Source organism: Vidua macroura, chromosome 14 (assembly GCF_024509145.1).
Source record: "Vidua macroura isolate BioBank_ID:100142 chromosome 14, ASM2450914v1, whole genome shotgun sequence".
Classification (NCBI taxonomy): Eukaryota; Metazoa; Chordata; class Aves; order Passeriformes; family Viduidae; genus Vidua; species Vidua macroura.
Window position 1 is genome coordinate 13,855,499 of NC_071584.1, and position 15,391 is coordinate 13,870,889.

General features: G+C 46.2%; 1 long non-coding RNA gene across 1 annotated transcript; it reads left to right on the top strand.

The window, feature by feature from the left end:
* Positions 1 to 11,934: 11,934 nt before the first annotated feature.
* LOC128814222 (uncharacterized) lies at positions 11,935 to 14,537 on the top strand. The gene is made up of 3 exons (XR_008439307.1): positions 11,935 to 12,030; positions 13,248 to 13,309; positions 14,390 to 14,537. It is a non-coding gene; the product is annotated as an uncharacterized LOC128814222 (long non-coding RNA).
* Positions 14,538 to 15,391: the final 854 nt, after the last annotated feature.

The following is a 15,391-nucleotide window of genomic DNA, read 5'->3' on the forward strand; positions in this document are numbered from 1 at the left end:
TGAGGCATCAGCACAAAGCTTGGTCTGACCCATGCTTCTGGCAGGACCTTTGCATTTTTGCACATCAGGTGGGGAACAGAGACTGCAAACGTCGTATTTGCTAAGCGTGTTTTAAACTTCAAAGAGAAGGAAAAAAGGCACACCTAAACCACGCTCGTGTCTTTTGGGCTTTGTAAAGAAGAGCTGCTCTAAATCAATTCCAATTTTGCAAACAGGGCAAATTTATACAGGAATCCCATTCACTGATATGTGGACTCCCTATTCAAATGAGCTCAGAAAGCAAAAGAAAGGAAAAGATGGGCAGAAATCTTCTGCAGGGAGCTAAGGACTAGCTGGGAGCAGCTCTTAAAAACGAGCTAGAACAGGTCAGATATGGGTGGGGATTAGAAAGAATGCACTCTCAGAAGTTCTTCCGAGCAGACTGAAATACAACCATCTTGTGGATTAAGTGTCTATTCCATAGCTTCAGACTCCCAAGGGAAGCGAGGGTCTGTTAATGCTGGGAATAGAATATGATGCGTCTGACTTAACACACAGTTACACCAAACACCAGAATGTCTAAACAGCATAGCAACATCTACCCTTCCCAGCCCCTGAACCTCAAGAAATCCCAATGTAACAAACCAAATGTTGACCTTGCTCTCAAGCCATGCAGCTCAGGATCACACACTGCCCACAGGAACATGGCTGCACTAAACTGCTCAGTCCTCAAAATGAAGGGCATGATGTTAATGAAAGCTACATCAAATGAATTCTACAAAACATTAAACGACAAATATCAAAACGTTCAGACACATGTAACACAGTGGATATTTTTCTTTGCAACTCGTGGAGGAGGGAACAAACCCACTGATGGAAATTGCCCCTGCCCCACACCCTGCAGAAGGGCATGCTCATCTGTGCAACATTCAAGAGACAAGAAATTTTCTGTGCCGTGCAAAGAACCCCACCTCCCTGCAGAAGGATTGACTCATCTCAGACCCTGGCACTAGAGCTCCTGTACTGGAGGGAGCCAAATTAATGAATATATTTTTCATACCGCAATTCTGCAGCCTGCAAGGCACCTGGCAGAGCACTGCAGCAGCACACACTGCCCCATCACTTGTTTGCTGGGCACTCAGGAGAGCAGTTAAGCACATGCTTAACTCTCAGCATGCCAACAGTCTTTCTGAAAAGAAAATCTGAAGCATGTACTTAAGTGCTTTGCTGAATCAGGGCCTAAATAAATGAATCTGCCTTCACAGGTTGATCAGGACTGGGAGGCCAGCAAGCTCAGGCAGCAGTCATCGTGTTTCGGCTTACATGATCACAGCCCAGAGGAGCACGAGTTAGGCTTTTCTGCAAGTCAACAAATACAGCTCTGTCAGTGTTTGGATTGCTGCAAATCCTCTCCATGTGGTCACGGGGAAGGCTGGAAACGCATGCATGCAGGGCTGACATCACAGCAAGCGCTGCACACTGCTGCAGCGAGGCTCCCACGCGCAGCCCAAGGACAGCGCACCACAGACAGGAACCCGCCACTGACAAAAATACAGAGCTTCAGCTCTCCAGGTTTCAACTCCTGGCAGCAAACAACTGTTCTCACCAGAATGCACCCTTTCAGTTCCCTTATATTACCCTTTTTTTGGGGGGGAGGGTGTGGGGTGGCTGGCATTTTATTCCCTTTGTTCTCCCGTATATTTCAAATGGGAGGAAAAAAAAAAAAAAAAGCACGCCAAAACCAACATACAACCTACAAGGATTAAAAAGTAGCTCCAGAAATCAGGGGCTTCGTTAGAGTGCAGGAAATACAACAAAGGGTAGGTGCTGCCTTTTGAACCCTTCCCAGCAAGCCAGATCCGTCTGGCAGGGCTCAGCTCCTCCACTACCAGATGAGCCAATCTCATTTCAACGGCATCCGCATCAAAGCTGGAGAAAGCAGCAGAGCAGAGAGAAAAGCCCGTGGCCTTTATCCCTGTAAAGAAACTACAATATCCCTGAAGCCTCTGCTCCAGGGCCACTTGCTGGGCCGGGCTCTAATTGCCTGAGCTGCAGGAGGCTGGGGCTTGCTCCAGACGTCAGCCCCAGCCTTACAGCTACCGAAGTGCAGGGGAACAAGGGCAGTCTGAGGAGCAAGGGTCACAGCAGGGCTCGCCTCTGGCGGGACTAAGATGCCCTGACCGCTTGAGGTAACATGAGGACGAGCGTATTTCACTTGACGCTTGAATTCCTCCTGCTTGCCACGAAACCGATCCCCTTCCACTGACAGCCCCCATGGATGTCAACTTGTGAGGACACTTCCTGACAGCCGAGTTCAGAAATGGTAATTTATGTGACAGGACAGATTTGAGCAGCTCCCAAGTGTAAATGATGCTATTTAAAAGAGATTTTTTTTTCTTCTTTTTTTTAAGAAAAAATTACTCAGTAGAAGTGCCAAGGTGGGTTCCTCATTTACTGTTTTTCAAGGACTTCTGGGTCACAACTGCTCAGCTGAGAGACAGGAGTGCTGTTGCCCTAACTCACAGTCCAGTGAGTAAGAACAGCAACTATTCCCTTTGCCTGAAGAGGAATTGGGATACTGCAGATACACTGGAGTTTTCCCAAGGTTAAGTTCCAGCCATGCCCATTTTTTATCATATGTGATGCTGTCCATGCTCCTCTTCCACTCAAAACATCAGCATGTGACCATGGAACTGAGGACTGGCTCTCCTAGTCCAAGCTCAGCCTTACACTGCCAGGCTGCAGTGTGCTTTACCTAGTTTTGCAAGTTATGGTGACTGAAAGCTCAGACCCATCATGGGTGGATGGATGGATGGATGCCTCCAAGGCAGAGCAATAGAGAAATTGTGCTTGCAAAATCAAGACCTTCAATTTTATACCAATTCCACTAAAACTAAATATTGCTATTAATGTTCACTAAGTGTCTAGATCCTGTCAGAGTCCAAAAAAGACTTATGTCTATGGGCTTTCCTCAAAGCACTAAATTCAGCTGGCAGTACAAATGCTACACTCACTCATCAGTCCTTGCACCTTTGAGATGATTCTGTAACTTGGGCTTTTTATTGCACCTTAATGAGTATGGAAGAGCTTGGTGTGCCTACCACCACATCCTTGATAAGCCAGAATAGGGAACTCCTCACCCAAACAGCAGTGAGATGTTTCTATTATCAAACAATCTTCCAAATAAACACAGTGTTCCTGGAAACACTGCAAGGGAAAGAGAAATGGGAGCAATGAAAATAGCACACTGAACTGTTTTGTTCTGAAAGAGAAAGAAAATTCTGTGGAGAATACCACCACCCATCCAATAGTCTTCTTTTCTCTTCCACTTTCACAGCAAGTAGTAAAAAACACATGAAACTACATCCTTGCTTATCAAAGGAACAAAAAAGTTATAGTCAAAGGCAAGATTTTACTGAAAAGCATTCTACTGTTACATTTATTGACAGTGATGCATGAGTTAAGATAATGCACATTTGTGGGTAGCTTTCCAAGTCAGTGAGGAGGGGAAACAAAAAAGATTTTAAAATCTTCACCTAGGATCTACCAAACCAGTAACACAGTGGCATTAGTTGAGTTGGCTGACATTAGAGAAATTAATTTTGGGTCTCAGAAAAGCCCATGACAAGTTAGGTGCTGTCACCATTGGATCACAAGGCTTTACTTGGGACTGATGCAGAAGTGCTGCTTCACGACAGCAAAAGAAACCACAAAAATAACCCCCAAAAAGTCCAGCCATGGATCCTCCATTGCTGAAGCACCAATGACAATGCTCTTACCCTACCTCACATAAAGCACAGCAGTGTTCAGATTCCCACAGACACTGTTCCCTTGCTGGTGGAAGAGTGACAGTTTGCACACAGCGGGGCTGCCTCGGACATGGGCTGGTTCCTGCCCCCCGCGCTGTGCACTGGGACCGGAGCCATCCCGGCAATGGCAGCTTCTCCAGGGCTCCTCAGCGCTTGTGCACTTAATGGGCCGCAGCGTCAAGACCAAAGAAGGTCAATTTATTTTCTGTCACCTGCAAGAGGTATTTTTGCTTTCAAATTAGAAAATAATCTTCTATTTTTTGCTCTGGCTCGCATACTTTAAAACAAACATTTCAGGGACACAGCAGACACTTTGAATATTTCTTTTATGAACATTCTGTACCTGGACACTTTCTCCCTCAGGGAACAGTTTACTTAATTTAAGGTAGACCTTTACAGCTAAAAGAAAATAAACCTCCTTTTGTTCTTCTACCAGTTACTCAGAAAAAGAGCAAGTTTCCTGTACCATGGGCATGCATGAAAAGTTTCTGTTCAAGGTCTAATCACAGATGTTGGGGGCCGTGAATCACCAGGGGTCACACTGCGTGCCAGAAAGTCAACTCAGCTCTGAGTGCCGTCTGTTCAGAACAGGATGGCAGAACCCAGACAGAAATAATAAACCCACACAAGCAAAACAACCCCCCCAATGCTGCTGCAATGGAAAAGCCTCATTTTCAGGACATAAACCCACTACAGAAGTGACAGGGTGAATGTTTGGGCATGCAGGTACCACACAAATCTGTGCTGAAGGAACCACTAACACTTGTCCTTCTTTCCCCACACTCTCTCATTCTGCTGGCTTAGGGCATCTTTGGAGAGTGGCCATCACTGGCCGTGCTCTCTCTGGACAGAGCAGCACAAGGAACACCCTCCTGCCCCTCAGTGGGGGAAGGCTGGGGAAGGCTGTACATACTGCACCCCATCTCTTCAGAGGCTCTCCAGCCTTGCTGAACTCCTGGATTTATGGCACCCTGGGAGATGGCTGTGGGGCTCTGCAGGGCCAGCAGTGCCACTGTCCTTGAGAAAATGGATCATGCATCACTTGCCTCTGGGGTGCTTCCCACTGCTCTTAGCTGCCCTGACACAACCTCAGCACCTCTCTTACATGCAGAGGTGGGCAACTGAAAAAAAACAAAGCGGGGGGGGAAAGGAAAATATGCAAAATAAAGTAGCATGAGGGAAGGAAGCCCTTCACTGCAGAGAAAAAGAATGTACAAATGCAGGGAACTTTATCCTCCCTTGTGTACATGCAATTCTCCACACTTACACCCTGAAGCAAACAATCACAGGAAAAATTAATGCTGAGTTTAAGGAAGTATGGAAAAAAATCCCTTTGTTTTTGAAATCTACCATTCTTCAATGTGCACTATGGTGCTCCTATTCCCTCAGCCATCTGAAATCCTCAGTCTGTTTTCCTTCTTCCTGAACCTTCAGCTGTTCTTGTCCACCAAAGTTCAGGGAACTCCTCTCCCTTTCACTCTTACAGGATTAATTGCAAAATGCTTCCACAGGCAAATGGCTGGGAGTTATTTCTCACTATCTGCTGGGGATTTCTAAGCCAAAAATGCACTACAAAAACACTGCAGTTTAAGGAGCTTTTTTTGTTTATTTGTTTGTCTTTGAACAAAGTCACAGAAGCTGCTGTGCTGGACCCACACACGTGCCTTGGCAGAACAAATACCTTTCCATGGGGTGTTCCAGGGCAGCATGCATTGCAGTGCTTCAAAGGGAACTTCCCCCTCTTTCACTAAATAGATTTGTTGTTAGAATAACCACACGTGCACATATCTATTCTTTTAGGCTTTTGATTTTCTGCCATCAGCTTATTTGGAACCAGTTAGAGGTCAAGACCCCTTTCCTACTCCAGCTCTCTACTAGGAGTGATAGCGACCCACTGCAATCCCACTCCTCTGGGATATGGGGGATGCTCTGCTGATCAGGCAGCCAAGAGGGAGTTTTGCTTGACTAAAGCCATCACCAGTAAGAGACACATGGAGAAGGATGCTCCCTTCTATTAGGACCTGCCTGGCAAATCCCTTCTGGCCTCCTACATGAGGCAACTTCCCAGTGCTGAGGGCCAGGGACCCGCCTTACAGCGGGGAGGCTGACCCGAAAGGAGCCTTTCCTCTGCAGTGCAGAAGCAGCTACTGCACTTGCTGTGAAACAGTGCTAAAATCCTCTCCAGTGCCAGCACCACTTGGGAGGGGTTAGGACCACAATTACACCAGCTGCAAACACAAAAGAAATGGGAAAAAAGATTGTTGGCAGGGATCTCTGGAGGTCAGCTAATCCAAACCCCGTCTCAAAGCACAGCCAGCTTCAGAGGTGGATGCTTCCATATCCAAGCACAAAGAGAGCTGTCTCACACAAAGAGAGCTCAATTGAGTCAAACAAATTTACAGAGGAGACAGGAAAGGCCAAGGCTCATTAAGGCTTGTTCCCCACCACGTAATCGTAAGAAATAGGATCAAGCAGACGTATCCCACAATCTATCTGATTATCCTACTCAGTGTTCAAGCAACCCACAAGGTCCCTGCCAATCAGGAAAGTGTCTGCATGTGTTTGGGACAGCTGAGGGGAGGGAATGCTTTTACCCAACTGCCCTTCCCGGGATTCTGCTGACAGGATGACCCACAGGTATCTCCTAAGCTCCAAGCATGACCCTAGCCCTCAAGACAAGCAATATACTCTGTCAGGAAGGAGAAAAACAGAAACAGGAGCCCAGCTCAGCCATTCACTGCGCTGCAGAGGCACAGGAAGAGAGCCTTTCAGGAACTTTCAGGAGGTATCAGATGTGTTCTATACACAGAGGAGACCAGGTCTGGTGCTTCATAGGTACCTCTGCCCAGGCACACATACTTGTGCCTGGAAAATTCCCACTCCAGACTTCTCAATCACAGAGCCTTCTGCTCAAAGAGACAGGTTTTTCTCCAACAAAAAGGCACTTTCCCTGCAGGTCTCATATTATATCTTCTATAAGCACATCCATGCTTCTACACAAACACTACAGCTGAAGGCACTTCAGTGTTAACTGCCCTACCTGGTCACCACAGGCCTGCAGAAAGAGGAGACAGCATTTGGACTGTGGTTTGAATTCTTTCTCAGCTGGAAGAATTCAGAGAAAACAAAAAAAGTTTTTCTTTTAACATTCTTTGTACTGAGCGCTTGGATAAGCCATAAGTAACTTGGCAGCAAACCAGTTTGGTACAAACACAGCACACCAGAACACAATGCTGTCATCACAAAGCCACCGCTCTGGGCCAGACAGTAATTTTCCCCTTCGCACAGGGCAGGCCTCCAAAGTCTTTGTGCTCCTACATTCGAGTCCATCTGAGTTACATGATGTGTTAAAAATGAGGACTCATGCACAATAGGGAAAACACCTATCATTTATGGGCTACATGGAAGGGAATTCGTGAGCACAAAGGTACTCAAAATACATTTGTCAAACCATTCAGGACTTGAGAAAAGTAAAGCCTTGACTTATTTCTCAACTCAAACCTCTAACAGCATCCTCAGGTTGCAAATCAAATACACAATGACAGAAGGAGACTGAAAGGCTGGTAACAAAAGCATCCAATGTATTTACAATATTTTCTTTCAGAATTAAAATAAATAAGTTAGAACATATAGGAAAGCAGGAAAGCCAAGCATAGGGACAACTGAGAGCATATCTTCCACTTCCATATACCAGTGAAAATCCAGGCCAGCCTAGTCCCAAACCCCAAAGGCATTATTGTTGCACAGGTAGTCATCATTTTGACAGGAAAGATGTTCTAGTCCTGTCAGACTGGGACCCTGGAAACAGGGGCTCAAACACTGCTGCAGCCACTGGTGCCACAAATGACAAGTCACTTCATCCCTCTGCAAACAGGGGTTTTTACTTCCCCACCTGTCAGGTATCTGGAAGATAAAACGCAGGAACTGCAATCAGGCATTAAGAAACTGCTGTGGTAAAGGCTGCCACGAGCACCAGATGAACAGATCTGTTTCAGACCCCACAGCCATTACAGAATGAAGCAGGATAGAGGAGAGAGAGCAGAAAGCATGCACATGCACAGAGATCTGCCCCATTAATCCAGCAGGCTGCAACAGGATGAAAGGCACGTCCAACAATTCCAATCCTGCTTGCGCAGCAGTAAACACCCTCCCAGTGTGCAAGGGAGGCAAAGCTTCCAGGGGAGCAGCCAAACCAAAAGGCAGCTAAAAGTGTAAGGGCTAGTTCTGGCAGCGTATCTTAGCACCAAGCACCACCCACTCTACTCTCTGTCCAGTTCTCCTGTGGGAAACAGGGTTTAGGGGTGCATGCAGAGAGAAGCCAGCGCAACTAAGCCCTAAAAAAAGCAGAGGAAGTCAGAATCACCCTTGAGGCACTTCCCAAGCATTCAGAGTTAGTGTGTTGGCCTCTCCTGCCTTCCATGCACCCCAAAATCTGTTATTCATTACTCTTTATCTCACTGCCAGGTGGATGAATCAACTTTTCAGGGACTGAATATCCTATGTTTTCCCTGACATGCCTGAGTCATTGACACCAACTGAAATCCTCAGATCTTCAATTATCTCATTACCCTCCTGCATCTGTAACACCACAACCTGTAACTCTTCTCCCCCTGGAAGTCTTAGTGACCTGAATTATTTTCAATTTCCCCCTTAATGCCTGTGGGCATGCTTTTCTTCAGAAAACATCTGAATCAGCATGAAACCTCTGAATCAAAACCAGGAGCCCAAGAAGGTGGGCAGATGTACAGATGAGCAGGGTCTTCCATGTGCCCCACTCTTCCTGCCACCAGTCTGCAGCCCCCAGCCACATGCAAACACACAGCACCCACCCCTGCCTGGCTGGGTGTCTGTCCAAACTGAATTTTTAAGAAGTTGGCAAAAAAATCCCACGTAGGGATATATTCCATTAAACCTTGAGCACACACACTGAACCACTATCCATTAATGCACTTCTGTCCCTCCACCCAAGAGAAGGAGCTTGGGTGATGGCAGAGGGAAGAGGGGATAGATAGCAAGTGAAGTCTTTGTTTTAATTGGCTGCTGTTAAGAACATGAGAAGGATGTTTGAAGGAGAATGATTACGGGCAGAGTGCAGAGGAGGTAATCAGAGGTGTCCAACAAACTGAATTTATGATGTGGCTTAGCAATCCATCACCTGGCTATCATTCCTATGTACATGCACATACATAAGCCTCAAAATATATTTAGCTCAGGGGGTCTGGGAAAAAGAGGCTTTTCTTGCAACCCCAGCTAACAGTACTTTGCTCCTTATAATATTACAGAAGCAATCTTTTTCCAACAAGGGAGGAGAATCAGATATAAAGGATAAATTGTTTTAAATTCTTCTTAGTGTGAAGACAACTTTGTTTACTAAACGCATACGAGGGAACATATGTGTACAGCACAAACTCAGCAGTGGAAATTTGGCTCCCTACAATTCCCTGTTATATAGATGCATTTTTTCCAGAGGAAGTCCAATGGTCTTGTTTGTTTTCACCACTAATAGAGGAGTTCAATGAAATTTTCTATTGGGAAAGTCTAATGAGGTCAGAATAAGAGAACAGAGTAACTAGGAAAGAATGTCATTGCGTTTTATTTTTAGAAGAAGGATAAAGGTGGGGCCTCACAAGAGGCAGGGGATGGGCCTGTTTTGGCACAGAGGGCCAGGCTGGAACGCTTGGTCCTGTAAGCCTGTGGGGGTTTAGAGCTTTTTTTTTTTGCAACAACGAATCCCTTGCCAAAATCAGTGAATGAGTGGAGGGGTGCAGCTGGGAGAAGAGCAGAGTGATGCCTGGGGGTGCACAGACAGTGGGGTGGCAGCAGCCCTGGGGAATGCGTGAGGGGCAGTTCTCAGCCACAATCCTCTACCCTGATTCCCTTTCTTTCCTGGGAAGATAAGCCCCTTCAGCAGTTCCACTGACCTGTGGATCTCCCTACTGCAATTTAAAGGGAATCCAAGTTACAACATGGTAAACATGGAGGGAATCAAGCGCAAGAAAAGCTCAATGTAGAAGTACAGAGGGGCACATGGCTCTGCAAAGAGAGCGGTCACGACTATGACAGGAAACAGGACTGACTGTTGTTAAGGCTGGATGTCAAAACCCAGAGAGGCAGCCTCAGGGAGACAAGATGGGCCAGAGTAAGGCTGTGAAAATGAAAAGGAAGGAACAAAGCTAAATTAAAGAACTGAGGCAGAACGGAAAGGGGCTTGACTGGGATAAACAGGTAAGGAGGAAAAAGGGTGCATTCAAGAGCAAGCAGGCCGTGGTCTGTTTCCTGGCATCAGTTAATCTGATTGGCACAGAGATACAAGAAACAGAGGCTTAAATAGCTCATAGGAACAGACCTTCAGCTGGAGAGAGCCATCATCATTCAGCAATTAACTCCCTCGCAGGCTCTGTCCTCAAACCCGAAGCACAGGGCTGACCCTGCTGAGCACTGCCAATGCAGAATGAAGGAGCATAAGAGGAAGTGGCTTTCCAAGGGTTAACAGACAGCAGAGAACAAGCTGTTCCATGCATTCAGGTCACAAAAAACAGAACTGGGACTCGCCACACGCACCATGCAGACGCTGCTCTGCCAGGATCAACCAGAGCTCAAGTGCAGGAGCAGCCAACTCTGCCTGCTAGGAATGACACTGCAAGGAGTTTCACCTTAAAAACGTGCAAGGACAGCATTAACCCAGGGGAGTATTATTTAGGGGACATTGAGGCATCCAAGAAGACCAGAGACTAGAATCTCTGTTCTGCTTCCTGATATTCTGTGTAGGAAAGGAGTAAGGGAAAACTCTTTAGGGGGAAAGTCTGCAGGACCAGGCATAAAGCACTCTTTCACCCTTTCCTGTGCTATCAAGTACTGCAGGCTTCCTACTTGTGCTGAATATGTAAGTGGAAACAACCCAGAAGACTGGAACCAGAACCCCAGGAATGGTTCAGGGAGGGCAAGAAAATGCTCCTTGACAGGGAGTCATGAGAGGCTGGACTTCCCCTCCAGCATGTAAGCCTTCCAACATCATGTTTCAGAGTGGTGTGCTGTTTGTGGGTCCTCCCTCTGCTCCTGTCCACAGGCAGGTGTGGGCAAAGAAGGCAGGAGCAGCCTGAGTGTGGAGGAATGACCCTCCTTCCAGCTGGGCTACAGCTGGGGAAAATGATCCAGCAGCCCCCACAGATGCCCAGGAGTAACAGCACAGCAGACATGCACAATCTCCCACCCTGGTGCTCCAGCCTCCCGCTCCTTCTGAAGACTCCCTAAGCATGCCACTGTTTGCCTGCTCACTATTCCCCATCCAACTCCTTGCTTAGTGCTTGCCCAGTCTCTGCAGCACTTTTGAAAAGCTTCATGTGCCCACAAGACCTTTTGGCAAGGACCTCCAGAGCTCCACTATGACTCATGTGAAGGGAAAGACCTCCTGTAAGTCCCTAGCTACAGGCATGCCCTTGTGACGTCCCTGCTCTTCCCCTGGCTGGCTTTATGATATGCCACAGACTGAACATCAGTCTCTTCCAAGAGACACATGCTTTTTGGGGCTTCTAATATCAGCAATGAACTTAAAATCTATGTACAGTGCTTTACAAAGCTTATTTTCCTGTAAGATAAAGGGAAGGGGCAGAGTGAAACAGAGTAATTGCAGGATGAAATGTCACAGTTTCCAACCCTTTCTGGGAGCTTGACACAACAAGTCTCATTTCCAACCCCAGACTTGGGAGAAAGCTTGCAATTAAAAAAATTAACAGTGACCTTGAATACAATGGCTACAGTTTAACTAACCCGCATTCAGTCTTTGTTAATCAAGAAGCCCTTCTGTAAACTACAGCACAAAGGCACTTTTCCAAAGATCAGGTTACCTCAGCCCAGCCACACCACGGTGGAAATTTTAGAGACCTTTATTTAAAACCTCAAAAGAGTTCTCCACTGCTGAAACCGCCCTATTCACTCTTCACCCTCTGCTCTGCAAGGAGCAAGGTGAGCAGGAGCCTGGTTCCACCCATGGCTAAGGCAGGGCTTGCAGTTAAGCAATAACAACCACAAAGCATTTCCAAGACACTGATGACCAGCTGGGTGGGGTTACATCACATCCATGGACAGCATCTCAACATCTGGAACTGCACTGCAGAGGCTGCACCAGGATTACAAAACAAAATGAGAAGATACTCTTAAAACCTGCATCTTTCAAGGCTCTGGAGAGCCTTACAGCTACATCTTCACAAATAATCACATCACAGCTACAGGACAAGGTTAGCAAGTAAGTGCCCAGAGCTAATGAGCCAGTTTATCCATTTTATCTAGCAGAGAAGTGTTTTTTACCCTCCATTCCATAGTAATGTTACCTTGACAGGTGCAGTGCCCACAGTAAATACTATGTCTGTCCCATATCCTAAATTATCCCTTTAGGGTTGAAAGCAAAGATACATATTCAGGGAATGGATGTTTCCTGCAGCCTCCTGCACAGCTCACAGCATCAGAAAATTAAGATGACTGGAAGAGCAAAGCCTGATGCTGCTCCTAAAGCAGAACTTATTTGGTATCATTAGTCATAGGCCAGTTAAACTAGAGAGCTGGCTACTCTGGACTCTTTTCTGCTTACTTTATGGATTATAGAGCAAAATATAAATTTCAAATAATGTTCTGGAAATGCCATGTGCCCTAGGACACTGAGCCTAACTTTGCCCCTCTCCATAAATTGTTACCCTTAACAAAATATCAACTGCATGTCTTTGCTCTTGTTTTCTAGCTGGAATACCACTGAAATGTGGTGGCAGTTGGTAATTAGTATTTTTAACTCTTGGGAAGTGTTTTTTATGGCAGTACTTCCTGCTGGGGTTGGTTTTAACACATTGTCCTCACTCCTCTGGAAGGCTCATCAAGACCATATGATCAGATGTAGACATCTGTGCATATGGATGGACCAAGGTCTTAGAAGTGTTATCAGACTACAAGACAGCTATGAGGTCCAAGTGGTCTTGTTTCCATCCAGGCACATGTTCAGCATTCTAGATTTCTGCAGTTTTCCCATCATTCTCCTCTCTTGGCAGTTTTAATTGCTAGATCAGCACATCCTCCAAGTTCCACACTATTTCTGCCCAGCCTGAGCTCTGCCTGCAGACAGGAGGGCTCTTTTTGTCTGGATCTTTGTTCTTTCAACATAATCTAAATATCACTCCCTTAACACCTGATTTAGTATTTCAACCCCTCTAATTACACACAGTGAGATTTTATCGGAAATCTGATTATTGTTTGAAAGTCTGAGCATTTCATCCCAGCCTCAGAATTGATCTATTGACTGCCTTTAAATCTCACATTTTAATTTAGCATTTAACACTTTATACCCGCATTAATTACATTTCCCATGATCGATATCAACAAACACCATCTCTGGCCCTCTCCTAATAGAGAGACCTTGGAGACCCTGCTCTGCCAACCACTCAAGACAGCTTTGCTCTTAAATATGGACATTTACAGGGCTGATCTATCCAGTGGAAGAGGAAGAAAAAGAAAAAAGTCATGAGAAACAGCAGTAGTCAGTAAGTAGCAAGGTTTAGTAAGCAACACCACCAGAAGAGATGTGGTGCAGACCTGGCCATGGTGGTGGCACGGGGACTTGCCTGGCCCCAGGACGTGGGGAGCAGAGACTCCAGCCAGCTCAACATTCCCCTGTCCCACTCCCACCTTGGCTGGAGGGTTCTGAAGCAGGGACTCACCAAGTATAGGCTTCATTGTAATTCCTGCTCACGCCAAACAGTGGAGCTTGGGCTTGGCCTGTCCAAGAGCTGCATGCAAGCCCTGGGCCACAGGAAATGCCTGACTGGCTCGGTATCTCCTGCCATTTAACCAGTCTGCAGGTCTAGCCCCACTTTTTGCCTCCAAACGGCACAACAGCAGGAGCAAAGTGCCCCTCTGATCTCTGAGTCTAGCAGATCTCTTATTAGCAGACACAAACTGCACAGACTAATTAAGGAAGCCACCCATCTTGCTGCCTTTCTATCCAGCCACTGCCAGCCTCAAAGGTGGCTGCTCTAAGGCACTGGATCCAGCTTTGCCAGGAGGACAGTACTAAATCTCTTTCTCTAGGCCATGGGAAGCAGAACTGCCTGTGCTTGAGGAGGGTCAGGTCCTCCTTGTACCCTGTCTGCAATGTATTTGTGTTTGTGTTGCGACTGGAGATGGAAGATGACATTGTCCCCAGTACTGCAGAAAACAGGAATATTTGTCCCTGAATAATTTCTCTAGCATATTAAGCACAAGTCATTCTTATGCAAAGACTGCCCTGTACAGCTGCCAAGGTCAGCAAGACCTTGCTTTATTTGCTGCATAAGGGCTGGCTGCGCAAGTTTTACCTTGTACATATTTTTCCATGCGTTGTCTTAGATTTCCCTGCTGCTAGTGTCTATGCATCTTGCTGTCTGTTCAGTAGGTCATGCTACCTTCTCTGGCTGTTAATAATAACTACCCAATATCCAGTGCTCCAGAACAGTCAAAATCCCAGCAAACCAACTCTTACAGTATGTTTAATTCAAAAGACAGCAAGAACATTGAATAACAATTTTCAAGGAAAACATGTTCCACAGCTTTTGCTAACAACATCAATATGTTTCTATTTTCAGGGGGTCGTGACCTGCTATCCACTCACATAGACATCACTGTTCACATTCTAGTATCTACATACAGACCATTTTTTTTTGTGCAAGGATTGCATTCAACCACATAGCACTGCCTGCACACACAGGCTCTGGATTACAATATCAGTGAGTGCAGTCTTCAGGAAGCAGCCAAATACTGAAGAGCCTGCATTTAAATAGATTACAGGATCTGAAAATAATTTCCTATGTTTTTTAAATTGCAGACACATTTTTACAGACTACAGCCAATAGTTATACCTAAACTAAGGATTGTCCCTATCCCCAGTTTACTAAATCCTGTAACCCTGCATGTGCCACAGTCAAATTTAGATATTCACACAAGGAAGAAAAACAGTATTTTGAAACTGCATGATATCATGATACTGCAAAACTCAAAGTTCTTGACACTTAACCCAAGCAACTCCTTTGCAGAAGAACAGAGTTAAGTGATCTACCTGAGGTCAGTGGCCAGTTAGGAAAACTTGTCAACAGCCTGCCGTGCTCAGGAAGCGCCCTGCCTCACCCCAGCCTCTGAACCCAAATCAGTGGGGAGATGACAAAAACGTCTAACACATCCCCTGATCTGCCAGGAGCAGTGCAGCACAGTCCCCCAGCAGTCTTGCTGGTTTATTTCCCCACACCTGATCCCCCACAGCAGCATTTGGTGCTGAGCTTCAGCTTATCAGTGTGAGGAGATCTGGTCTGGGTGAGAATAGCAAGCCAGGACCTCAGACAACGGATCATACATCCTTCTTCCAGCTCAGAAATCAAGCTGTTTTAACTGTCTCAGTTTGCCCACAACATTGCTTGAACCCCATTCACCATTTACACTAATGTCACATCACCCTGAGGGCTACAAGCTCCTCGGGGTGGAAACCCTCTTCCCCTTTACCCTGCAGCAGCCTCTGACCTTGGTAAAACTCCACAGCCACTACCAGTAACACAAACCATCATTCAAACTTAAACACATCCTGGTGCCAGCAGTCT